This window comes from Canis lupus, chromosome 17, assembly GCF_003254725.2.
Source record: "Canis lupus dingo isolate Sandy chromosome 17, ASM325472v2, whole genome shotgun sequence".
Lineage (NCBI taxonomy): Eukaryota > Metazoa > Chordata > Mammalia > Carnivora > Canidae > Canis > Canis lupus.
Window position 1 is genome coordinate 46,415,792 of NC_064259.1, and position 24,566 is coordinate 46,440,357.

Sequence of the window (24,566 nt, forward strand, 5' to 3'; positions counted from 1 at the left end):
TAAGGAAAATATTTTGTTTTATTTTGTCTGGCAGTGCAGACTTCTCTGTTACTTCTTTAAGCATAGATTCACATTCATTTTATAGTGTTGCCGCCCAGTAGGGCTTGTTTTATCCTATGTTGTGAAGATGGAGATATATGTAATTGGCAAAAATTACAAGGCTTACAATATCTAAAAGTTTGTGTTTGCTTGTCCTCTTCTATTTTAGACTATCAGGACCTCTTTTTAGTATTTCTCCTTCTTACAGGATGTTTGTAATGTTTGCTTGCAATTACTCATGCTTCTATATTTTTATGTTTCTATTGGCTAAATAGAATTTTTAAAAATTTTGTGTTGGGGTGGAATTAAATTTACATAGATTTAATTATTCTCAACAGTCATTTAACAAGGCACTAAGGCATTTCATTTTATTGCAAGTTGAAAATAACCCCATTTTTTTAAAGAAAATTTGTGCTAGAATGCTCATGGCTAGGTATTGGAAATGCCGACTGCAGGAAAATAAAAGGGCAGAAAAAACCCCACAAAATATTATTAGAATAGATAAAGTTTTTCAGCCTAGTTTTGTAGCTATCAGGGGTTTATATCATTTGACCTTTAGTTAAATACTCTGAGCCTCCAGGAATAAAGGCTCTATAGTAGCATTAAGTATTATTGCTCTTATCTTCATCATCTAAATGCAATCTTTAAACTACTTAAGATTCACCTCTCACTGTTGGACACTTTCTTTAATATCTCTGTAATTGTAAAGAGGACTTTGATGAGTGTATTAAGGTTTCCCTAGCTTCTGAGTGAATTGCCTGTTTAGTGGTAGATAAGCAGAATTCAAGGACTGTTGAGATTATCAACATTCAGTTTCCCTTGATTTCTTCATTTTCTAATTTCCTTAAAATCCATACTACTGTGAAATTGTGTAAGCAAGTGCCATGTTAGGGCAGAAAGAACACAGAAGGATTTAGGAAACAAATTCCATTCCTGACTTCATCATTAACTTTGAATAGGATCTTCAGAAAAAGTGCCTAATCACCTGCAGAATGGAGTGACAGCGCCAGAGACTATCTGGCTTGGAATATTGGGATTATTCAAGATCGTATTTTTTTTATTTTTTTATTTTTATTTTATTTTTATTTATTTTTATTTTTTTAATAAATTTATTTTATTGGTGTTCAATTTGTCAACATACAGAATAACACTCAGTGCTCATCCCATATTTTTATTTATTTATTCATGAGAGACACAGAGAGAAAGACAGAGAGAGAGAGAGAGAGGCAAAGACAGGCATTGGAAGAAGCAGGCTCCATGCAGGGAAGCCTGATGTGGGACTCGATCCCAGGTCTTCAGGATAAGGCCCTGGGCTGAAGGAGGCACTAAACCGCTGAGCCACCCAGGCTGCCTCTCGAGAACGCATACCATGCTTACTATGTATCTATTCATATTTCAATGATTTGCTGACATTTTAGAAGAATAAATATATCACCTGTCCACATGGAATTTTAAATATAGTTGTCTTTTCATAAGGAAAAGACATTAGATTGAAAGAGAAAAACATTAAACATTTGCAATAAAACTGTATAATTCATCAGTTTAGATAAGCTTGGATTTTTCTAGGATATGTAATCATCTGACTTTAACTAATACTAATAGAATATTATTCCCTGGGACAAGGAGTACACTATGATAATTATTAATAGATTATTTTGTGCACCTTTTTTTAAATAAAAGATTTTACTTATTTATTTGAGAAAGAGAGTGAGCGAGAGTGAGAGCACGAGCAGGGGTGGGGAGCAGAGGGAGAGAGAGCTGAGCAGGGAGCCTGATGCCAGACTGCATCCCAGGACCCTGGGATCATGACCTGAGCCGAAGCCAGAAGTTTAACCAACTGTGCCACCCAGGTGCCCCCATTTTGTGCACCTTTGATATATTCATTATTATAGGTATATCTTCTTCCCATGTGACACATATCCCGGGGAAAAACTCAGACAATAAGTAGCTATTATCTATAAACTCCTAAAGGGTGAGTTTTGCTTGTTGGACAAAGAAAGGAACACAGTAATACAATATCAGAATCCACTTAAGCAGTTGCAAGGCACTGTTTTTACATATGTAGGGAACAACACAAGGCTAGACTCTATTAAAAACAAAACAAGACAGTATGAATAAAGTTGTATATAAACAATCAAAAGTTGTTTGAGAATTCATCTACATTTATTTTTAACTATTTCATGGAGCATGACAAAAGTTACCTAAGTCAGGGGTTCTATCTCACCCATTTGCATGTACCTGTCCACAATTGAAAGGCTAATGCTGATATATAATATATATAATTTCTGTCATGCTTTTTTTTTTTTTTTCCCACCTAATGAGAACTTAGCAATTAGGAACAGTTGCAAATTGACAAACCTATTACCTAAATCACAAATCAAATCAGTCTTTTCATGGTCAAAGCTGGGCCACATAAGAGGTTGATATGTGAAACTTATTTCACCCCTACTAATTCTAAATTTACCTTTATAAATTTGTTTAATTAACGAATCAAAATTTCAGACATGGTGGCTCACAGTTCTTCAGTAGATGTTTGAAGATAGCAAGATGAGAAAGCACTAGTATTGCCCTAATTGTGATCTATGGAAGCTTTAGTCAAGAAATCTAGAATGTAAAGGCACTTGAGTGGCTCAGTGGATTGTTTGCTTTGGGCTCAAGTTTTCATCCAGGGGTCCTGGGATCAAGCCCCATCTCCTTCTCCTTGCTCAGCGGGGAGTCAGCTTCTCTCTCTCCCTCTGCCCCTCCTCTCCACTTATGTGCTCTGTCTCGTGCTCTCTCTCTCTCTCTCAAATAAATAAATAAATAGATAAAATCTTAGAGAGAAACCTTGAATGCAAAATGTTGCAGCCATGATGGAAAATAATGTGGAGATTCCTCAAAAATTAAAAATAGAACTACCATATGTTCCAGCATTTCCACCTCTGAATATTTATCCTAAAGAACTGAAAGCAGTATCTTGAATAGATCATCACATGCTCATGTTCATTGAAATGTTATTCACAATCGCCAAGAAATGAAAAGAACCTTAAGTGCCCATCAGTGGATTAATTGAAAAAGAAAATCTGGCATAAATACACAATGAGGTACTAATTAGCTGGGGGAGGGGGGGGATGAATTTTGACATCTGTAACAACACAGATGAACTTTGAGGGCTTTATTTTAAGTGAAATAGTTTAGGGGAAAATAAATACTGTATGATCTCACTTACTGTATGATCTCACTTATATGTAGAATCTAATAATGCTCAACTCAGAAACAGAATACGTTGGTTGTTGCCAGAGGCTGAGAGTTGGGGAAAATAGGGAAATGTTGGTTCAAGGGTACAAACTTTTTAAATGGAATATGTTCTGGGGATATAAGAAATTATAAGAGGAATTACTTCAAGGGATCCAATAGTATGATGACAGTAGTTCACAATATTGAATCCTCCACTAGAGTGTTGCTAAGAGAGTGGATTTTAAATGTTCTTACCATAACAAAAGTAACAAACTAAAGTTGAAATTATGTAAGGTGAAGGATATGTTAACTAACCTCATTGTGGTAATCATTTTGATATATATATATATATTTAATCATTACATTGTACACCTTAATCTTTATACAATATTAAATTTTAATTTGTCTCAATACAGGAGGGGGAAAAGCTAAATTAAAAAGAAGAAAATATGGTGCATATATATAAAATGAAATATTAGTCAGCAACAGATAGAAAATTCTCACATATGCTTCAACATGGATGAAACTTGAGGACATTATGCTAAGTTAAATAAGCCAATCATAGAAAGTAAAATATTGTGTGATTTCACTTATTTGAAGTATTAAAATAGTTGAACTTATAGAAGCAGAAACTAGAATGATGGTTAGCAGGAACTGGCTTAGGAGGACGGGGAAGTTGCTGTTGAGTGGATATAGAGCATCAGACATTCAAGATGAAAACTTTCTAGAGATCCTCTGTATAATGTTGTTCACTTAATTCACAGTACTTTATCATCCACTTAAGAAATTGTTAAGAGGACAGATTTCATGTTTAATGTTAGGTGTTTTTTTTAACACAGTAATAAAAAATAGCTTTGAGATTTAAAAATAAGTGACTTATTAGGTGTTTCAGAAGCTGGTTCCAATTCTTATTCACACCTTTGGAAATTTGGGGAGGTGAAGAGAGGGCTAGAAAAATGGGAGACCTTTAACACAGAAGCTTGGCTAGTTACTAACCTTCTCACTGCAAATCCTTCTTAGTAAAATAATTAAGACTTTAAGAAGTCTTGAAATTATAAACTCTGGAAACACTGTTATAATCTCCAGAAATCATGAATAATTTGAGGGTCTGGAATCCTGAGGATCATCTTGCTAAGTGTGAGCTGCTTACAGACTTTCACAATATCTTACATCATAAGAAGCTCTGAGCATGAGATTCTGGAGTGAAACGTTATAGAGAGGAGTGAGACATTATGCAAACATTAGCCAAATGAAATTGACATTGATTTCAGATGAAATTCTTCAACCAATTATAAAGGAAATTATTAGTGAGTACCCGAAAGAAAGAACACATACCACTCAGTTTCAATATGGGTTCACACAAACTAAGTCACGTCAGACTAATTCAATTTCTCCTTCTAATAGGGTTAGTAGCTTAATAGATCAGAAGATATTAGAGACACTGTAGACAAGGTCTGGATTTCAGCCAGACAGTTGACAAGTTTTCTCATGTTTTCTTTGTTGACAAGATAATTGAAATGAGCTGGATTTATGAGCATTTTCTACTTAAAGAAAATTTATAGTAATGTGTAAACTTTAAAATATTAAACTAAAAATAATTATTTATAACTTTTAATGTGCAAGCCACTGCCATGTGCTTTACATGTATGCTCTAGCATTCTCAATTCTCATAATCTGTGAAATATTGGACACATTCTTCAAGTTAGATAACTGAGGTAAAGGAAGATTAATTACTTAGTATAAGTTCATGTGGATAGTAATTGGCAAAGCCGGAATTTGAACCCAGTGCATGCAACTACAAAACCACACCCCTAACCACTATGTGATGGGCCACCTGACTTATTCTTACCTCAATGCAATATGTTTAATTATAGCAATGAGAATATAAAACATATATTAATTGGTTTTGGCATAATCTGTATCTGAAGTAATAAATATTCTGAATGATATAATAAACATTATAGGTTGCATCTTTGAGTTACTTTTCCCTGGCTACTATAACAAATTCCCACAAACTTAATGGCTTAAAACAACACAAACTTATTATCTTACAGTTTAGTAGGCTTGAAGCCCAACACAGGCTTGAACCCTTCCATAGGCTGTAATGGAGGATTTGTTTTCTAGCTTTTTCTAGCTTCTATAGACTACCTGAACACTTTGGCCATGACCCCATTACATCTCAAAATCAAGTAATGTTACATCTCTCCATGCCTTGTTTCCACAGTTACATCTTACCTTGACTCTCATCTATTTCTATTTTCCACATTTGTTATTATTATATTGAGTTCATCCAAATAATCTAGGATATCCTCCCTATTTTAGCATTAGCTGTTTAACAACCTTAATTCCATCTGCAAATCTAATTTCCTTTGTAACCTGGCATAGTCATAAATTCTGGGTATTAGGAAGTCAACATCTTTGAGTGGGCTGTTATTCTGTCTACCATACTCCTTATAATTAATTATGTATGTCATAACAACAAAATTTAATTTTGTCATTTGGTAATCATTGTTTTTTTCCTTTCCATGATAATTTTCATGAGTTTACTAGTGCAATTTCTAGTTTAATACGTGCTTTTACAAAGGACAGCTTAAAAATGTGTATTCCTCTTCAGAATATTCGAAACAACTTTCATAAGACCCATAAAAGTTGAAAATTGTTGAAGCTGAATAATGGATATATAGGAGATTTATTATATTAGTCTACTTTTGTATATATTTAAATTTCTCAGTAATAAAAATAAAAAATAGATTCAGAGGTTTTATTAGACTCTATAATAGTCATATCATGAGAATAATCTAAAAGCAAGTGCAATATGTACTAAAGTAATAGAATTGTAAAATATAGTCCAAAAGAGCAGATGATCTATAGTATTATAATGGTTAAACAATAATTGATTTATGATATCCACTGTTGAGTACTACAAAGGAAAGAAATGTAGACAAACAAGTACTAGTTCTAGGAGAGTGGTTAAAATGGTCAATGAATAGTAATCTACATAACTTGGTCGAGAGAATAATATTTAGCTTGGAAAAAAAGCTGGAGTATTATCAAGTATTTAAAGAATCATCATGGTTTAAAAAAAAAAAAAGTAAATTTATTTTCCCTGGATCCTAATACAACAGATATTTAGGAGATCCATACAGAGAGCTTTTGGTAGGGTACCTGGATGGCTCAGATGGTCAAGTGTCTAACTATTGATTTCAACTCAGATCAAGTCCCATGTCAGGCTTCCTGCAGGGCATGGAGCCTGCTTAAGATTCTCCCTCTACCTCTGCCCTTTGCCTCCATCCCTGCCATGTTCTCTCTCTCTTTCTCTAAAAAGAAGAAGAAGAAGAAGAAGAAGAACAACAACAACAACAACAACAACAACAACAGCAAGAACAGCAAGAACAAGAAAGAAGAAAGAAAGAGAAAGAAGAAAAAAGAAAGAAAGAAAGAAAGAAAGAAAGAGAAAGAAAGAAAGAAAGAAAGAAAGAAAGAAAGAAAGAAAGAAAGAAAGAAAGAAAGAAAGAAAGAAAGAAAAACAGTTTTTGGGGTCTATGATAGTCTTGAAGGACAATGAGTTTAATGACCTCATAAATTGGATCTTAGCAACCGTCTCTTTGTTGGATTTCAAATGTTTGTAGTTCTTTCTAACCTAGATTTAGAATTTGGTGATGGATAAATTTTGACCCTTTTAATTAGTAATAGCCTCCAAAGACAAGCATTACATTCTAATTTTTTTTCAGTTTTACAGAACCACCATTGCTTATTATAATCACACCAAAGAGTTTAGAGAAGTGAAATCTCATTGCTTTGAGCCAACTTGCAAAGGGCACTTGTGCATCTTACTGACTAAGGGTAGTGGGCTGTAATGCTTCAGGTGCTGAAATACTAAGCCCATAAGGGTGGTCGTGGGAGGAAAAAAAAAAAAAAACAATAGATGCCAAATGATTTTGAGCCAGAAAGTGGTGGAGTCCATATGGCGTGCACTACTTCCTAACCTGACTTCTACAAACTGGTGAAATAAGATATTGTGGATGGGGTATTTATATCCCCCACATATATCTGGGACTTTTCTCTCCAGCTATATTGGGATGACTTCCCCTTGGCTCCCTTTGAATATACCCTGAAATTTGTATTTTTGGCTTTTTACTTTTCTTGTGAACTCTTCCCATACACCTTTATGTAGTTTTGGGAAAATATTCTCTCCAGGGACATTTAGTGCTCTAGCACCCTGATTTTTCTGGCAATCACAGTCTTTTAGCTCTTGCTATGAGATACTTGATGAATGAAAAACATATTTGAGGAGTGCCAATCAAGCATGCATAGAGATACATATGGTGAATTTTTAAGCTCCATCTAGCTGTCACAGGACAATATTACACGCAAAGAAGATGTATTTGATTTAATAAATGGTGCTTAAAGTCCTCATTTGTGCATAAATTTGATATTTTTATAAATGTTTCACAGGTATAATATCTTTTCATTGTTACAAGAACTGCTGAAAAAGAAAAAGTGTCATAAGGAAACTAAGGAGATCCAACTCTCTTTGCCCAAGGTCACATTGCTGGTTAAAAGTCAGCAGGGCTTTAGAGGTGCTACTACTATGCCACACTCATCCTGTCAGACAGGAGGAGAATCGGGCTTTGAACCTTGGACTTCTAATTATAAGTTCACTGCTCTTTTCACTATGCCATGTGACCTTTCCAAGTAAAATGCCACATCTTTCCAGCATGATAATTAGCTTTCAGTGTGACTTTGAGGCAGTGATTCTCCCCAGGGGGAGAGAGAGAGAGATGTGGGATGAGGTGGGAGGGGAGAAGAGAAAAATCCCAAATGAAACACTCCAGTTAACCCTAGCAAATGAATTTGATTTATTTTTCTTATAAGCCTAATCAGAGTTGGAATTAACCTGAAATGAATAGTTACAGTTTTCTCATCTTGAGTTTGCCATATAGTGCTACTTTTAAAAGTACTCAGTGACATTTTAGAGTAAATATGACAAGCAAATGTAAATGTAATTGCACAAGTCATATATGGTGTGAGTCATTTGTAAAGTTCACTACGAACGAGCTATATTGTACGGAATCCATTTGTCACTTAAGAAAATGAGATCATCTGCTTTTACATATGAAAAGAGGAATTTAACAGTGCATTAAACTCAGTCCAAGTCAGAAAATGTCCAAATTACTACTCCCCAGTGGTTTGGGTTCAAATAGCCTAACCATGAGGATATTCCCCATTGACTCTTCTCTTGCCACATGCTGGTAAGAAAAGGAATGGAACATACGAAGTATATGTTTTAATATTCTATGGTGTTTGAGAGGGTATCTGACTAAAAGACAGATGGATATATCTTCTGTTTAGCTTCACTATTTTATGTCTCTATCCTATAAATTTTCATACTATACAAGTTCTAATTTCCTGTGAGATAATATGCAATTAGGCAAACAATGATTTTCTTTGTGATGTGATTGACCAGATCAGAGATAGAAAGATTAAAACTTACACTGAACTACAACAAAGTATTCTTCATTGCCATACAGACACAGGTACTAAAAGCTGAAAATAGTAAAATTTATTTTCCCAGAAAATAGACTCCCTGTGCCATTGTTGCTATCTGTAATTGGTTTTGAATATAACTGTTTCCAAAAAGTGAAAGTATGGAACAATGAGGTATGTGCCACATTACAGAAAACTATTTCAAAATGCACATTTTGGATTATCCCTTCTGCTCTGACATGTGTGCTGTAGTTGTTAAGTCACTGGGCTTGCCTATTTTGTTTTAAAGGTAAACATGCAAGATCACAGAACACTGATAGAGAATATAAAACTATTATATCAAGGACAAAGTGAAATAGGGCAACTAACATGCTTACCCACACCCTCCCCTCTTTATCTGGACTCTAAATTTGGCTTCTTCTCCTCATTGTTTGTCCTAGGCACTGTTGCACAACCCCATCCCATCCTTTACCAGGGAGAGCTCTTCTATCTTCTCGATGCTGGAAGATATTGGTTGTTTCAGTCTCCCATGTTCATTCCTGATTCCAAGCTTTTTCCTTCCATATTACTCCAGCAAGTTGGGTTGGGGATAAATATATCTTTAGAAAAAATATATATATATATATTTAAATGTTATAGTAGTTACATGTCTACATATACTTCCTATGACAAAATTTCTTCCTTCCTCCTTCTCTGCCTCGTTGTTTCTTTTTTTTCTTTATAGGTTTTAGCATATTATGTATTTTTACATGGAATGCTTGCCTGAGAATCTGAAATAGTCAATGTGGAAACTTCTAGGCAAATAAAAAAATTTAAAAAATAAGAACACAGGCCTATTTTAATGCGTAGAATTATAATCTCATGGTTAGTGTAAAGAAAAATATGGAGCTTTTAAATAAACAGACTTAACTCTAGGAGTAGTAGCTGAATGCAGATTTAGTACTTTTTTTTGTACTTTGATTCTTTTGCTTATACTGCTTATATATAAGTCAGTTAACACTTCTCAACTCAATGGCTTTTGTGTTTCCCATTTACCTCCTAGCTTTTGAAAATCAGTTCTTTCTTTCTTAAAGCCTTAACAGGGAGAGGTTTGTCATCTATTTTTAAGTATGTTTTATTTATTTATTTATTTATTTATTTATTTATTTATTTATTATTTATCTGTTTATTTATTTATTTATTTATCTATCTATTTATCTATTTGTTATTTATTTAAGACAGAGCATGAGCAGTGGGATGGGGGAGAAGGAGAGGGAGAAGCAGACTTCCCACTGAGCAGGGAGCCTGATACAGGACTTCATCCCAGGACCCTTAGGTTATGACTTGAGCCAAAGTCAGACATTTAACCAACTGGGCCACCCAGGCACCCTGAGGATTGTCATCTTAAGTGTGGAGAAGTCCAGGGAAACTTATCCTAAAAGCTGAACACATGTAAATAGTTCCCCCCACCCCCCACCCCTCACCCTAGGCAAAACCTCTAAGAAAATCTCTGATTACAATTCGATTTGATTTGGTGTCACATTAACCTTGAGGGTCCATGAACTTTCTAATGCTTACAGTTGATAGCAGTTTACAAGATAGGCATTGTCACTCAGGCTGAGCAAAGGTGAACGAACACAGATCAGGTCCAGCATAAGGAGGAATTCATTTGTAGGTGCCTAGAGGCCCCTATCTTTCTGTAGATCTTCTGGAAACCACACAAGAGTTAAAATAGTTTTAAAAACCTTACTACTATTTATATAGTAGTAAGCCCTTTGAATTGATTTGTATGCTCCCAATTTTATTTTCTGGGGCATTTTTGCACAATAACATAGCCTACAGAATAATTCTGTCTGATTGTCAGTTATATTTTTAAATTATATTCAAGAACATTTACTGAGCTTCTATTGATTGCATCAGGCTATATTTGGTCCTATAAAAAAATCAACAACAATTAATTTAACACCAATTATGGAAGAGACTGATCAATGCCTTGGAGACAAAGGAGAATCAAAACATTATAGAATACCACCTTCATTTTACAGGATTTTATAACCTAGGTTAAAAGTTATAAAGAAATCCCTGCAGGAACAAATAATAATGCAAATCAATGTAGGTGGGTACTAAGTGTGTGGCACAGAGAAGGGCTGTGGAAGTTTTAAGGCAGGAGATTATTTATAGGCAGCTAAAGTGGCTTATGCATACATCAGGATGGCTTTAAAATGTCCTTAGCAACCATTTTCTTTTCTCTTCTCTCCTCTTCTCTCCTCTTCTCTTCTCTTCTCTTCTCTTCTCTTCTCTTCTCTTCTCTTCTCTTCTCTTCTTTCTCTTCTTTTTCTCCTCTCCTCTCTTCTCCTCTCCTCTCCTTTTCTCACTTCTCTTCTTTCTTTTTAAGACTTACGTTTTGATTTTTGGATACTACGTGATTTCCATCCCTGTTAGGAGTCTAGTACTCTTCCACATTCATGCACATCTTTGTGTCCTTTAGAGGCCCTCCCAGAGCCTGACACATGCAGTGGTACCCATGGTTAAGGGAACAGAACTCATGCACAGTGAGAGCCACCAAACCCTCATTACTCTTCATTTGCTTTCAGCCATACACTCTGTCAAGTTATCTGGGTTTTGGAATTTTAGGAAAGAAAGAGAGACCTAATGATAGCTATTTTTAGTTAACTTGTCTGTGACTCCCTTTATATTAATTTTAACAATTAGATACCTAAGCTTATCATAGATATTGTGAATGGGTCATAATATTAAAAATCCAAAAGCCATTTTAAGTTAGTAATATAGCCAAAAAATCCCTAAGATCTTGCATTTAGTATAATATCAGTAATAGGGTTTTTTTTTATTGTTTTGGGGGAACTTTTTTTTTTGTCAAAGCCTTTTGACACATTGTAATTTAGGTTTATTAATGTCACTTGAAATCACTGATTGAGTACCTAAATTTTAGTATTTGAATACATTAGAGAAAAAAAAAAACAAACAGTGATATAAAGTATCCCCCAAACCAAACTGGAAGCATTTTTGTTGATTTTTTAAAAATTTTAACCATAAAAAATATGATTAAATGAGCAAATTTATCATCCAAACACCATGAACTTTATTGCACTTGTGATTTCACCATGGTCCTGTGCAGTTTGTGATATTTTGCCATAGGTACAGATACAGCAGAAAGCCAAAGCCACATTTAAAATCATGATGAACACTAAACCCTTGGGTTCCATCTTATCTAGATGCTCATTAACCTTTTTGTGAGATTGTTTGATCTGGTAATATATAGTGTGAGTAATAGAAAAATCTCCTGCTTTATTGCCAAAAAGCTTAACATCGTGCGTGCGCATGCATGCCTGTGTGTATGTATATTCACATATGAAAGAGGGAAAGAAACAAAAGAGAACAAGAGTATGAGGACTTTGAAAATACAAAATTTAATATTTTTTTCCCTCAGAGTGAACATAAATGCTGCCAGAGTAATCAAATCAATGAATCCCAAGCATTATTAGCCTCTATTTTTAAGAGAGACTGAAAAAAAATTTTTTTGTGGCAGTCATTTCCTAAAAATTTTCTTATTACTGAAATAAGAAGTAGACATCCTGTACTTACCAGTAAAGAAAAAAATGCTGGTTACAGAACATTAAGACAAATAACTGGCCACGCATTTTGTCAAAGCAACACATAATAAATATGTAATTAGCAGTTTAAGCATTTCATAAGTTGATCTATTTCTTTTTTAAACTAATATTCTTTTTTAAACTAGTATTTTTTATTAATATTTTACTTATTTATTCATGAGAGACAGAGAGAGAGAGGCAAGAGATACAGGCAGAGGGAGAAGCAGGCTCCATGCAGAGAGCCCAATATGGGACTCCAACCTGGGTCTCCAGGATCACACCCTGGGGTGAAGGCAGTACTAAACCACTAAGCCACCGGGCTGCCCATAAGTTGATCTATTTCTAAACACCTTTAGATATCAAAACCAAAACACAAAACTGCAAAAAAGGGGATCCCTGGGTGGCGCAGCGGTTTGGCGCCTGCCTTTGGCCCAGGGCGCGATCCTGGAGACCCGGGATCGAATCCCACGTCGGGCTCCCGGTGCATGGAGCCTGCTTCTCCCTCTGCCTGTGTCTCTGCCTCTCTCTCTCTCTCTCTGTGACTATCATAAATAAATAAAATTAAAAAAAAAAAATTAAAAAAAAAAAAAAAAAAACCCTGTAAAAATTTATATTGCATCTTTTATGTACCAGCTTTCTTATTTTGCTTCTAAAGAGGAAGTATAACATTAGAACAAAGCATTATACTTTTTATCCTGCTTAACCATTTTAAAAACCTTAAATCTAATTCCCTGAAATTTCTTAATTCACTATTCAACTTACAGGATTTTTTAAAGAATGACTCCCCTCAAAGGTTTCCCCAAATATTAGGGTTATTTTTGTGTGTATGTGAAAGTGTTGTCCAGTTGAGATCAAATATTAGCCTATATTCTTCCTTCTGCTAAATTCATATCAAAACTAAAATAAGGTTTTGCCATAGTAATTATAAATTTAGGGTAATAGACAATACAGAGTAGAGGTCCATTTTCTTCAGGTGCTTATTCACTGCATAAGAATCTGAACTGTTGAAAATAAAACAGATGCTCTGAAAATTATCAGGCTTGTATTTAATTTATGCAGTTTTCCCATTAATAGCATTATCTATTTAACACATCCATTACATATCCTCAGTGTTAATTTAGGCAGAAAAAATGTAGCAACTTCAAAAGGAAATCTTCCATTAAATTAAGGATATTGACTTTAATGGATGTCCCAAATAGACATGAAAATTAACAGAATGAAAAAACAAGTTGATTAAAAGTGGTCCCATTATAATTTGTTATGCCACATAGAATGAAAATATTAAGACGGAATTCACTAAAAAATAGTGCCAATGAAACTCTTTGTACTCTAAAATACATGACTTTAAAAGCTGTCAAATCATAGAATCTTATGTAAAAATATGGCTTTCTACAATTCTGAATAAACCTGTGTCTTGCAAAAAAAGAAACCTTGATATTTACAAGATTCATTTTGTTTTGACAACCAAAGAATTGGAAATGGTGATCAATTCACTTATTTAGTGACCTCACTTCATGGAAATTCTGTACCTTCTCAGAGATGGGTAAATTGCTACTCCTTTCTGTTCTCACTTTCTCTTCTCTCTGTATCCCTTACCTTCACAAATATCTATTATGTTCATCAAGTCGCTTGAAATTCTTTTTTAACAATTCATTCTTTTGGACATTAAAATCTTTCTATTTTTCAACACACTTCCATTAAAGTGCCAATATACCTGTGTCATCAACTAACAAACAGCCAAGTAAAAATCACTGGTGGCAAGGACTATCCAGCTAGGGTGGAGAAGGAGAAGCAAAGACACATGCAAATGGGCATAATATAGGGCAGGGAAAAGATGGCTTTACAGGATGAAAGGGAAGGTGAATTGGAACCAAAGACAAACTATCCTTTTTTTATTTAAATATTTTCTCTATCTATTTATTTATTTAAGAGAGAGAAAGAGTGAGTGCACATGATGGGGAGGGGCTGAAGGAGAGGGAGAGGAAGAATCTCAAGCATACTCTGTGCTGAGCGCAGAGCCTGACACGGGGCTCAATCCCATGACCTTGATATAACGACCTGAGCCTAAATCAAGAGTCAGATGCTCAACTCCCTGAGCCAGGAAGGTTCCCCAACAAACTATTCTTCTTTATGATATTGCATTTTTCTAGTTCAGCAATTTAACTCTAAACTTTTTCATCCACTGATTCATCTATTCTGTTTTATTGAATACTTATAATCTGATTGGCTTTGTATAGGCACTGGACATATAAAGATAAATATGAGAGAGTCACAATTCATCTCATAGAATTAATGAACTATAAATGTAAATTGTTACATGCAATACATTTTCAATTATTCATTTATAATATGCTTACTGAGGGCCTTTCTCATACAGGACACTGGCTAAAGACGTCAAACAACCTTACTGTCTTTAAGGAGCTATCTAGTGAAAAAAGACAAAATGAATTATAAAAGGATATGTATGTCATGTGTTGATAAATATACTGAGAAAATAAGTTTTACAGAGGTAATAGTAAATATGCTTATTGAGAAGAGGGGAGGAATGGTTGGGATAGATTTCAAAAAAGAGTTGGAACATGAGCCTTCTTGAAGGAGGATTAAGAATTAACCAGGCAGAAAATTCTAGAGAAGGTTATGGATATTCTGGGCAAGAACACAATACAGTGGCTGGGAGATGTTAAACGGCATTATGTAGTCAAATAAATTTAAATGATATCTTATGTTTGAATTACCTGTGCTTGTAGAGTAAATATGCATAGAGCTTGATGGTGGAGGCGTGTTTTGGTGGGAGATATGAATGAAAAAAAGTAATCTGTTACTGGGTCATAGAATACTTTTAATCCTATAAGAAAACATTTGACCATCAATCAATAAAAAATAAGTGGTAGCAAACCATGGAAGGATAGACAAACAGCATAATCAAACGGATACTGCAGAAACATTGGCCTGAGTGGTGGCCTGGCAAATGAATTGGTGGAAGGTCAGCAATAGTCAGGAAGATCTTTTAGGAGGCTATTTCATGGTCTAGACTCTAGGTAGCTAATGAGGCATGAACTAAGAAAAGGAGATGGTATCAGAAATGTAAGTGGCCAAATAACAATGTGGAAGAAGAATAACATGGGTTGTAAAATGAGGATCCTTGAGAGTAAGGTTCCTTAAAAGGAGCAGACATTGCTTTCAGAAAATATCCTAATAAATTTTAATTCTACAGAGTCTTCCATTATACATTTATTACTACACAAAATTAGAATTATCTTTTTCAGATAGGGCATGTGGAGGAGAACCAAGCAAGGGTGACCTTATTTTCACATTCACATGACCACATTTCACATTTCACATTTTCACATCAGCCATCATGGGGAGACCTCTGTCTAAATAATCTCCTTTTAGTGGACACAAAGGAAGGGCAAAAGGGTACAGTTTCACAACCTTCCTGGGCAAATTGGGAACAAGACCTATTATTTTTATTTTTTTCTTCCAATTAAGCCCTAACTTTTCAATTTTCTAGGTCACTTTTCTAAGCTGTCCCTTTCTTTCTTAAAACCAGTGACCCAAATACATAACTTATCAAGGAGGAGGTTTTTACTTTTTCTCAAGCCTCCGCAGAGGGATGCAGATGAACAAGTGCTGCCTTATCTGTCAATCCAGACATTTACCACAGTTCAGATCTTAAGTCATCATCTTTTACTTTAGTGCATGGCTGTGGCCATATTACCTCAACTTCTGTCTGTCAGCAATCCCAAGTAGGAAAAACAGCTGAATCGGTGTGGGAAACATGGTCCTCCATGAAGCATCCATGTTGCTTAGTAACTAGGAAACATAATTCAGAATTTAAGGAACCAAGGTTCTAGGATTTTAGTCTAAACTCTTTCTACTGAAGTGCTGCTCCCATAGATAAAACATTTAACTAGTCAGTCTCTTTTATTATGTTTTGTTGAATGTTGTAAATATGTTTTATATAAAACATATGCAAGACAAGCATAGATTGAACAAAGCTCTTTGTGCTCTGAAAGAAAAAGAAATTAAAAAAGAAAAGTACTTGACAAAAGTCTTTGTTTACAAGGGAGCTCTGTATAATCATACTCTGTATAACTAAGCACTTTTTTCTTTCATTAAAGTCATTAGTGATTACCAGCAATTGGTATATTTGAATTTCATTTATATTTGTTAATGGTACCAGCCTAGAATGTCTAGCAGACACTCCGATTCAGTACGTTTCATGTAATGTCTTCCTTAAATCAGTGAATGATTCTCATTAACAATATAATGTGCTAATTGCCTTCCTTTACTTTGTCTTTTCACTATCATTTTATCTCTCTGTTCAACATATTGCCAGTAACCTAGTCATATTTACTGAGCCTCTTTTATGTGCTACCATTTTTTTTTTTTTAAGAGACAGAGGTTGGAGAGGGGCAAAGAGAAAGGTAGACAGAGAATCTCAAGCAGGCTCTACAACCAGAAAGGAGCCTGACATGGAGCTTGATTTCACAACCCTGAGATCATAACCTGAACCCAAATCAAGAGTTGGACACTTAACTGACCGAGCCACCCAGGCACCCCCATATGCTACCATTCTTAATAAATTATGGGTCTATCTAAGTAGGTCCATGGTGTCCTGTTTTGCAAAGTCTAGTTGGGGAGATGGACATTGAATTAACTAACCCTACAAATATATGTATAATCACACATTGTAATAGTTAATTTGAGTGAAAAATACTAGAAACTGTGAAGAATTTATAACAAGAGAATCTAAAATAAACAATGGGAAAAATGAAGCATTGGGCAAGATGCCCCAGAAGAAATAAAATTTGAGGTGGAATATGGAAAGCAAGTAGAAAGTAAGAAAAGGGAGGAGAGAAACAGCTGCAATGGAAGGAATCAGTGAATACAAAAGTTCAGTGGTTCTCACTGAAGGCCTTGTTAAACCATACATTTCTGGGGCACTTGGGTGACTCAGTGGTTAAGCGTCTGCCTTCAACTCAGGTTGTGATCCCAAGGTCTTGGGATTGAGCCTGCAATGGGGTCCCCGCAGGGAGCCTGCTTCCCCTCTGCTTGTGTTTCTGCCTCTCTCTCTGTGCCTCTCACGAGTAAATAAATAAAATATATTAAAAAAAAAAACACATACATTCCTGCACCCCACTGTAAAGTTTATGCTTCAGCAGATCCAAGTCAGGGCCCAAGAATTTGCACATATTGCAATTCTAACAAGTTTTCAGGTGACCCGGCTATTGCTGGGCTGGAGAACATACTTTGAGAACTGCTAGATTAGAGAATTGAGGAAAGGTCATTATGGTGAGTCCATGGTTAACTGTGGAAGAAGTGATTGGAGAGACAGAAATGTAGAGAAAAGACAGATGAATTAAGTTCTTAAAATACTTTTTTTTTCATACTTTTAAGAGCAACTGGGCTAACCTTAGTGGATTTTAAGCCAGGAACTGATGTGATCACATCTGTCTTTTTAAAAAAAATCCCTGGGTACATCATGTGCAGAATGAATTGAGGGGGAATAAGAGGAATGTGTGGTGGAAAAGGCCATTACAACATTATTCCAGGAGTTCAGAGGAGAGCAATGGGAGGGTGATAGGAATGGCAATGCGAAGATTATACAGTTACAAGGGATAATCAGTAGGGGAAAAAACCAGTAAGGCTTGGTAATAAATTCAATGTAAGAGTATTGGACAGAGAAGAGTGAAGAATGATTCCAAGAATTCTGTTTTCTGGTTTCCAGATTGTACTGTGTGGTACTATCCAGGGAAGAAGATTCTTGAAAGAAGTACAGATTGAAAGTGGAGGTGATAAAAAGGGAATTATATTGTGGATTTATGACATTGAGGATTTTTGGGGTTTTTTGTTTTGGTGTTTTTATTTTTATTTTTATTATTATTATTTTTAGTTTTTTCCTTTCTTTTGGTTTTTGATGTGAGGGTTTTTTTGTTTTGTTTTGTCGTTTTAGGGGAAATGTCAAATGCTCATTTGGATATACTTGGATTTAGACTTGGAGCTGAGATGAGAAGTATGTGCCAAGAATAAAACTTTGAAAATCGTTATCTATTTGATGGAATTTGGAGTTTCATGTATGGATTACATCATCAAAGATTTAAGTATAGAATGAGATTACAAAAAGGCTTAGAACTAGTTGAAGGCAACAAAACTTGATAGCAAAGAATATGAGGTGATGAAGGAAACTGAGAATAATAGAGATGTAGGCAGAAAAAAAGAATACAGTCGTATTGAGATACCTAATCATTTTCTAATGAACTTTTATTTCATATTATTTTTCCACTTCTGAAGATGTTTAAGATCCTTTACTTGACATCAGTGCTCTGATGTTTTATTGGCATCTACTGAAACTTTTTCTAATCTTTTAAATTATCTTTTTGAAAATTCTAATTGTCTGGTAGTATGATCTTATAATTAATAGTCCACAGTTGGATATTTTTGACTTGAAAGTGGCATTGTCAATAAATCTGCTGGAAAAACAGTTCTAAACAAGAACTCACAGGGCAAACTGGAATATATGGTCTCTCTACATTAATCATAGATTGGATCTTCTAGATCAGTGTTTTAAATTTTCTATGATATTTTCTCTTATTTTCAGTTGCTTCATTTTCTACTTTTTGAGGGATTTCTTCATTAATAGTTGAAATACTAAAAAGCTTATTAGGAGATTTTCATGGGGACATTTGATTCCTATGGCTTTACTGGACGAAGATTGGGAGGATAGCAAGGCATAACTTTTTGTGGGAGGATTCTTTCTCTTAGCAAATATCAGTATTTCAGTATTTTTGTTTGTTACCTCCAGATAATGCAATTTATTCAGCCATCCTCTAGTGTCCGGTCTATTTTCCAGAAGATTGTGAGAGAAGAGAGAGTTTAGCTCATGGCAGCTTGCACTCCCCCATGGTTCAGCCTGATGCTTTGCCTCTGCACACCAATGGGCCACTTCATCCATATCCAGAGCCTCTGTGTCTCTGTCCACCTTGCAGAATTGTCCCTCTGTTTCCTGCAATCAGAAGGAGTAGGCCTTTCAAACGATTTTAGCACCAGTTTCGCACTGTCTACTATCATTTCTGTTGGACCCTCTCAAGAGATTGGTGGAACAAATAGGCCCTTTTCCTATCAGAATCTTTTCTGTAGACCCTTGGGATATAAATTCCTCCCCTCTGCTAAATCATTTATGACTCTCTGACTTCTTTGTTTTCCAGAAATCAATGGTAATATTATTTTGCTCTGGACGTCTATTTACATTTTTACATTTAAAATTTACTCCACTTGAAATGTATTTTGCAATATAATTAGGTAAAAAAAAATTTCTGTTAAATAATCAGTTGTTCTAATGCAATATATTTAATTATTCATTATTTTCTTATCAATTAATGATCCTACTTTTTTTATAGACTAAAGGCTTTATACACTTCCTGGGGTTTGAAAAGATTTTTCTCAAGGTTTCCTATGTATTAAATCAAATGAAATTATATGAAAACTATGTATCATGTTACTTTGAACATGCTGCTATTATAGTAGACATTACTGTAGTGTTTCCTTCTCAAGTACAATAATTAGAGTTGTTAAAATACAACTTTATAAAGATGCTGAACAAGTAGAAAGTAGAAGAAAGCTTTGCATTTTGTATCATTGTTCCATTTTTTTTCTCTCTTGTATTGAGCAGAACCTCTCCTTTGTCCTTTTCTTAGCATATTATGATGGTTGACCATCATATTATGATGACATGACTCCCTTTTAATTTTAAGGCTTTCTCAATTTATAAAAGCCATTCACTGTAACTTCTTTTGGTGAATAGCTCATTATATTTTCTAAGACCCTGTTGTTTTACCATCTTTGAAAACAAATAAAAATGACACTCCTAAACACTCCACTAAAACAAATTAGATTTATTCTGAAGAGCTCAGTGAACAACATTTTGAATGAGATCCATAATGGGCTTTTTAATTAAATGAATATAGTCATTTCATAGAGGCAATTCTCATTAGTAGAGCAGTATTGAGATGACCGTTTCATCCTAATTGTGCTGTGTGTTTATATAAGGGGCCTCATTTTAGGGTTGGTTTGAATAGATTTATATCTAATCATGTCTTGACACTTAGTTCACATTTGAAAGGTAAATATTACTGCTTTTCCAAAGACATATAGTAAATAAAACAATAGAATAAAATATTTTTCCACTAATTTTGTATTCTTTTATTTGAATTAGATGGAAGAGAAATTAGATATTACATATCATCTTCTATTCATTACTTGGCTTTTCTTTTATTTCTTTCCTTTAGTAATGGACTAAATATTTGTGTCTCCTAAAAGTTCATTGTATTGAAATCTTAACTCCCTGTGTGGTGGTTTTGGAGATGGACCTTGAAGGAAGTAATGAAGGTTAACTAAAGACTTAAGGGTGAGTCCCTGATCTGATGGGATTAGTGTCCTTGAAAGAAGAGACACCAAAGGGCTCACTTGCTCTCCTTTTCCACATTCATAAATGAATGAACCAAAGTAAAGCCGTGGAGGCCATGTGCAATAGAAAATGCTGTAAACTGCAAGCCAGGAAGTCTTCACCAAAAACCAACCATTCTGTACCCTGATCTCAAACTTCCAATCTCCAGAACTGTGAGAAAATGAATTTCTATTGTATAAGCCACTCAGTCTGTGATATTTTTAATGGCAGCTCGAGCTGCTAATGTACTTTGTTATGTACAGCTCTGAAATGCTAATATTCTGAGTTGTTGTGAAAGTGGATATGTAAATAATGGATGCAACCTCCAAAGACAGATATTAAAGAAGCATGAGCTTAACGTATCTTTCCACAAGTTTGAACCTGCATTACATGAAGTGTCTTTATTGTATAGATACCATTAGGACAAGGTACCAAGAATTGTTGGAACATTTTACAAGTGGAGAATGGGACTCCAAGTAGAATTATCAAGATATAAAAATATATATGTAAATGACTTTCTTCTGTAGAGTGCAGCATGAAAAGTTGGAATGAAGAGTAACTTTCTGGAAGTGGCTGGTGGGGGTGGGGGGTGACTTAAAACATACTACCTCAGCTAGGTCATTGAGGAGAACATCCTTAGTGATATGTCATCTCAATAGTATGTGCTCTTGGTATGATGTGATATTCCTGCCTAAAACTCATAATCATAGTTTAACTATGAGAAAACCATCAGAAAAACCCAAATTGAAATTTAGTCTACAAAAGATCTGACCAGTACTCCTTGAAACTGCAAAGGTCATCAAAAACAAGGAAAGTCTGAGGAACTGTCATAGTTTAGTAGAGTCTAAGGAGACAAGAAAAATAAATGATATGATATTCTAGATGGGATCCTGGAATAGGTAAAAGAATATTAGATAAAAATTAAAGAAATGCAAATAAAGTATGAACGTTAATGAATAATAATAAAGTATCAGGGATGGTTCATTAGTTAAGACAAATGTACCATATTAATGTAAGATGATTAACAATAGGGGAAATTGGGTGAGGGGTAAATGAGAACTCTGTATAGTGCTGCAACTTTTCAGTAAAACTGAAAGTGATTGGAAATCAAGTTTATTTTTAAATTGTATATGCAAGGAATGCTATATTTTTTTATTTGTTTTTAACCAAGTCAGCAAGACTCATAGATCAGGGTAGAGAACCTCTTTTCTCCAAAGATCAGTAGTAGTCCTGATGTTGTTAGAAATCCTGCACAGTTTCTTATCCATTTTGCATCCTAGGTTCGTGTTCCCAGGTAACGTGGATCAGTCAAAGGAGAGTTTTTTGTTTGTTTGTTTGTTTGTTTGTTTGTTTTTTAATGGCTTAGAGTAACCCAGTTTTATTTCATTCTATCATTTCATTTCCAGTTTGGCATACTAAGGGGATCTTCTCACTCAGAGACCAAGGCTAATGGGAGTTTCATATAACACCATCAACTTAAACAAATTTCCAAATTCACTGGAACAAGAAAAGATATTCTGAATAATTCCATATGAGAATGTCACTGTCTTAGTCTATAAATGACACATTACTTTTCCTCACTGCCCATTGACTAGAATTTGTCATATGACAATTGCCATCTGCACGAAGATTGGAAAATGTAGGGAAAAAATGGAATATTTGGTGAGCAATAACTTCACCATTGCTTCATATTTCCTCATTTTAAAACTATTCCTTGGGGGGATCCCTGGGTGGCGCAGCAGTTTAATGCCTGCCTTTGACCCAGGGCGTGATCCTGGAGACCCGGGATCGAATCCCACGTCGGGCTCCCAGTGCATGGAGCCTGCTTCTCCCTCTGCCTATGTCTCTGCCTCTCTCTCTCTCTCTCTCTCTCTCTCTCTGTGTGTGTGTGTGTGACTATCATAAATGAATAAAAAAAAAAAAAACTATTCCTTGGCTTACTTTTATCTATTTTTATTACTACCTCCAAATATTTGAGAACAGTGTTTTTATCAACACTACTTAATGTTTGATACTCAAAATACTTTCAATCCCTTCTCTAGAGGAACTGTGAAACCCAATACAGATTTAAATTTACCACCATTTCCTGTGGACTAAACACAATATTCATGCTTCCTCCAATTTTCACCTGCTGAAGACCTATCATTGGAAATAATAAGAAGAAATATGAAATGACTATATGTGTGAATGTAGGAAATTATTATTTTAAAGTTATTGCCTAGTGATGGAGAAAAGTGCAAGTTATTCTATGGTTCATCTCCTGCAATCATTACTTTAAGATTGTCTCCAATTCCAGTGTCATCAATTAGTATAAGGTCCCAACTGCATTTTGATCAGGCTTGATAAGGCTTTATTTTCATAAGGAAATTGCCCTCTTGCCTTCTAAATTGGATAATTACAATTCTAAAAACCCACTCAGAAATGTAAATGCCCAATTGCCTATGAAAATGCTATGTTTTGACATGCACTTATTGCATCTGTGTCTCTGAGTATAGTTGAATTAGCTTTTGCTTCTTGGTATAAGCTGAGTTTATATTTACCTTTCTTACTAACTTCAGAAACTAAATGATGACAAATTAGAATCTCTTTCATGATGTGGTAGTTAATGGATATTAGAAAAACATATGGGCAAATTTTGACAAGAAGTGGTTTAATATCTAAATACTGCTACCCGTTTGTGTAACATTGTGTTATGAATCATAACTAAACATTAAAACTCATTTTCATAGGATATATTCTGATCCCTGGTATATAGATTGCATATCATTCTGTACTAAAAGCCACCATTCAACACACAAAATCATATAAACACAATTTCTTGGAACTTCCAATCTCTTTATCTTTATATTAATTAATTAATTAATTAATTAATTAATGCACTTAAATCATCTTTACCCCCAGTGGGGAGCTCGAACTCATGACCCTGAGACCGAGAATCACATACCCTACCTACTAAGCCATCCAGACACCCCAGTTTTAATCTCTAATTATAGCTCATGTGGTAAGGAGAATCTAAGGTAGGAAACCTGGAGGGAATTTTCATATACACTTGTGTTTTGTTCATGTTTTCAATCTCTTCAAACTCTTTTAGGATATTTCAGATGAGTGTATGCTTTACCTCTGTAATCTGCTGTGACCTACACATTTGTAAATCTGAATATTGTGTAAATTCTAGAAATATTATTTCTCTATTAAAAATGTAACAGACTTTTATAAACCTTTCCTACAGAATTTTGTCCTAGTACTAAAAGCCACCCTGTGATCTATTAGGCTGATCTTTTAATCTTAAGCCTCCTGACATGGAACTTTTGCTTGTTTCACCAAATAGAATGCCCTCTCCTTTCCTTTCTGTGTTTTGTTTTGTATTCACAATAATTAACTATAGAGTTATAAGTCTATTTTGACCTACAGGGCTCTTAATGTGGGCTGTTCTATTGAACCTCTATGTTCATCAAACATATAGGTGTTACACATGGAAAGGATGAAAAGTAAGCTGACTATAGCAACATTGAATAAATTATTTCCTTTTCCATCTTCCAAATGATGTGCCATCTGTATTGAGTCACGTTTATAATCTTTACCCACTTCTCTCCATTCCTGGGTCTTCATCTAAACCACTCTTACTCATCCTTTATATGTCACTTCAGGGATCACTTTCTTCAGAAATGGTGCTCTCATTTTTAAAAATATATTTTTGTTTGTTTGTTTTAGATTTACTTATTTGGCAGAGAGAGTACACAAGCAGGAGGGGCTGAAGGAGAGGGAGAATGGATCTGAAGCAGACTCTA

At 34.8% G+C, this 24,566-nt stretch overlaps 1 protein-coding gene and 1 long non-coding RNA gene across 10 annotated transcripts in view; one reads left to right on the top strand and one right to left on the bottom strand.

Moving 5' to 3' along the window:
- LOC112664276 (uncharacterized) overlaps positions 1-16,142 on the bottom strand; it is a 111,769-nt gene extending 95,627 nt beyond the window's left edge. For all 7 annotated transcript variants that reach the window (XR_004806174.2, XR_004806173.2, XR_007402977.1 and 4 more), the window contains exons 1-2: positions 16,051-16,142; positions 9,215-9,341 (exon numbers count right to left, since the gene is read on the bottom strand). This is a non-coding gene — a long non-coding RNA (uncharacterized LOC112664276). The remainder of the gene's footprint in view (positions 1-9,214; positions 9,342-16,050) is intronic.
- The window catches only part of LRRTM4 (leucine rich repeat transmembrane neuronal 4), a 706,001-nt gene that overhangs the window by 230,324 nt on the left and 451,111 nt on the right, over positions 1-24,566 (top strand). The window lies entirely within an intron of this gene.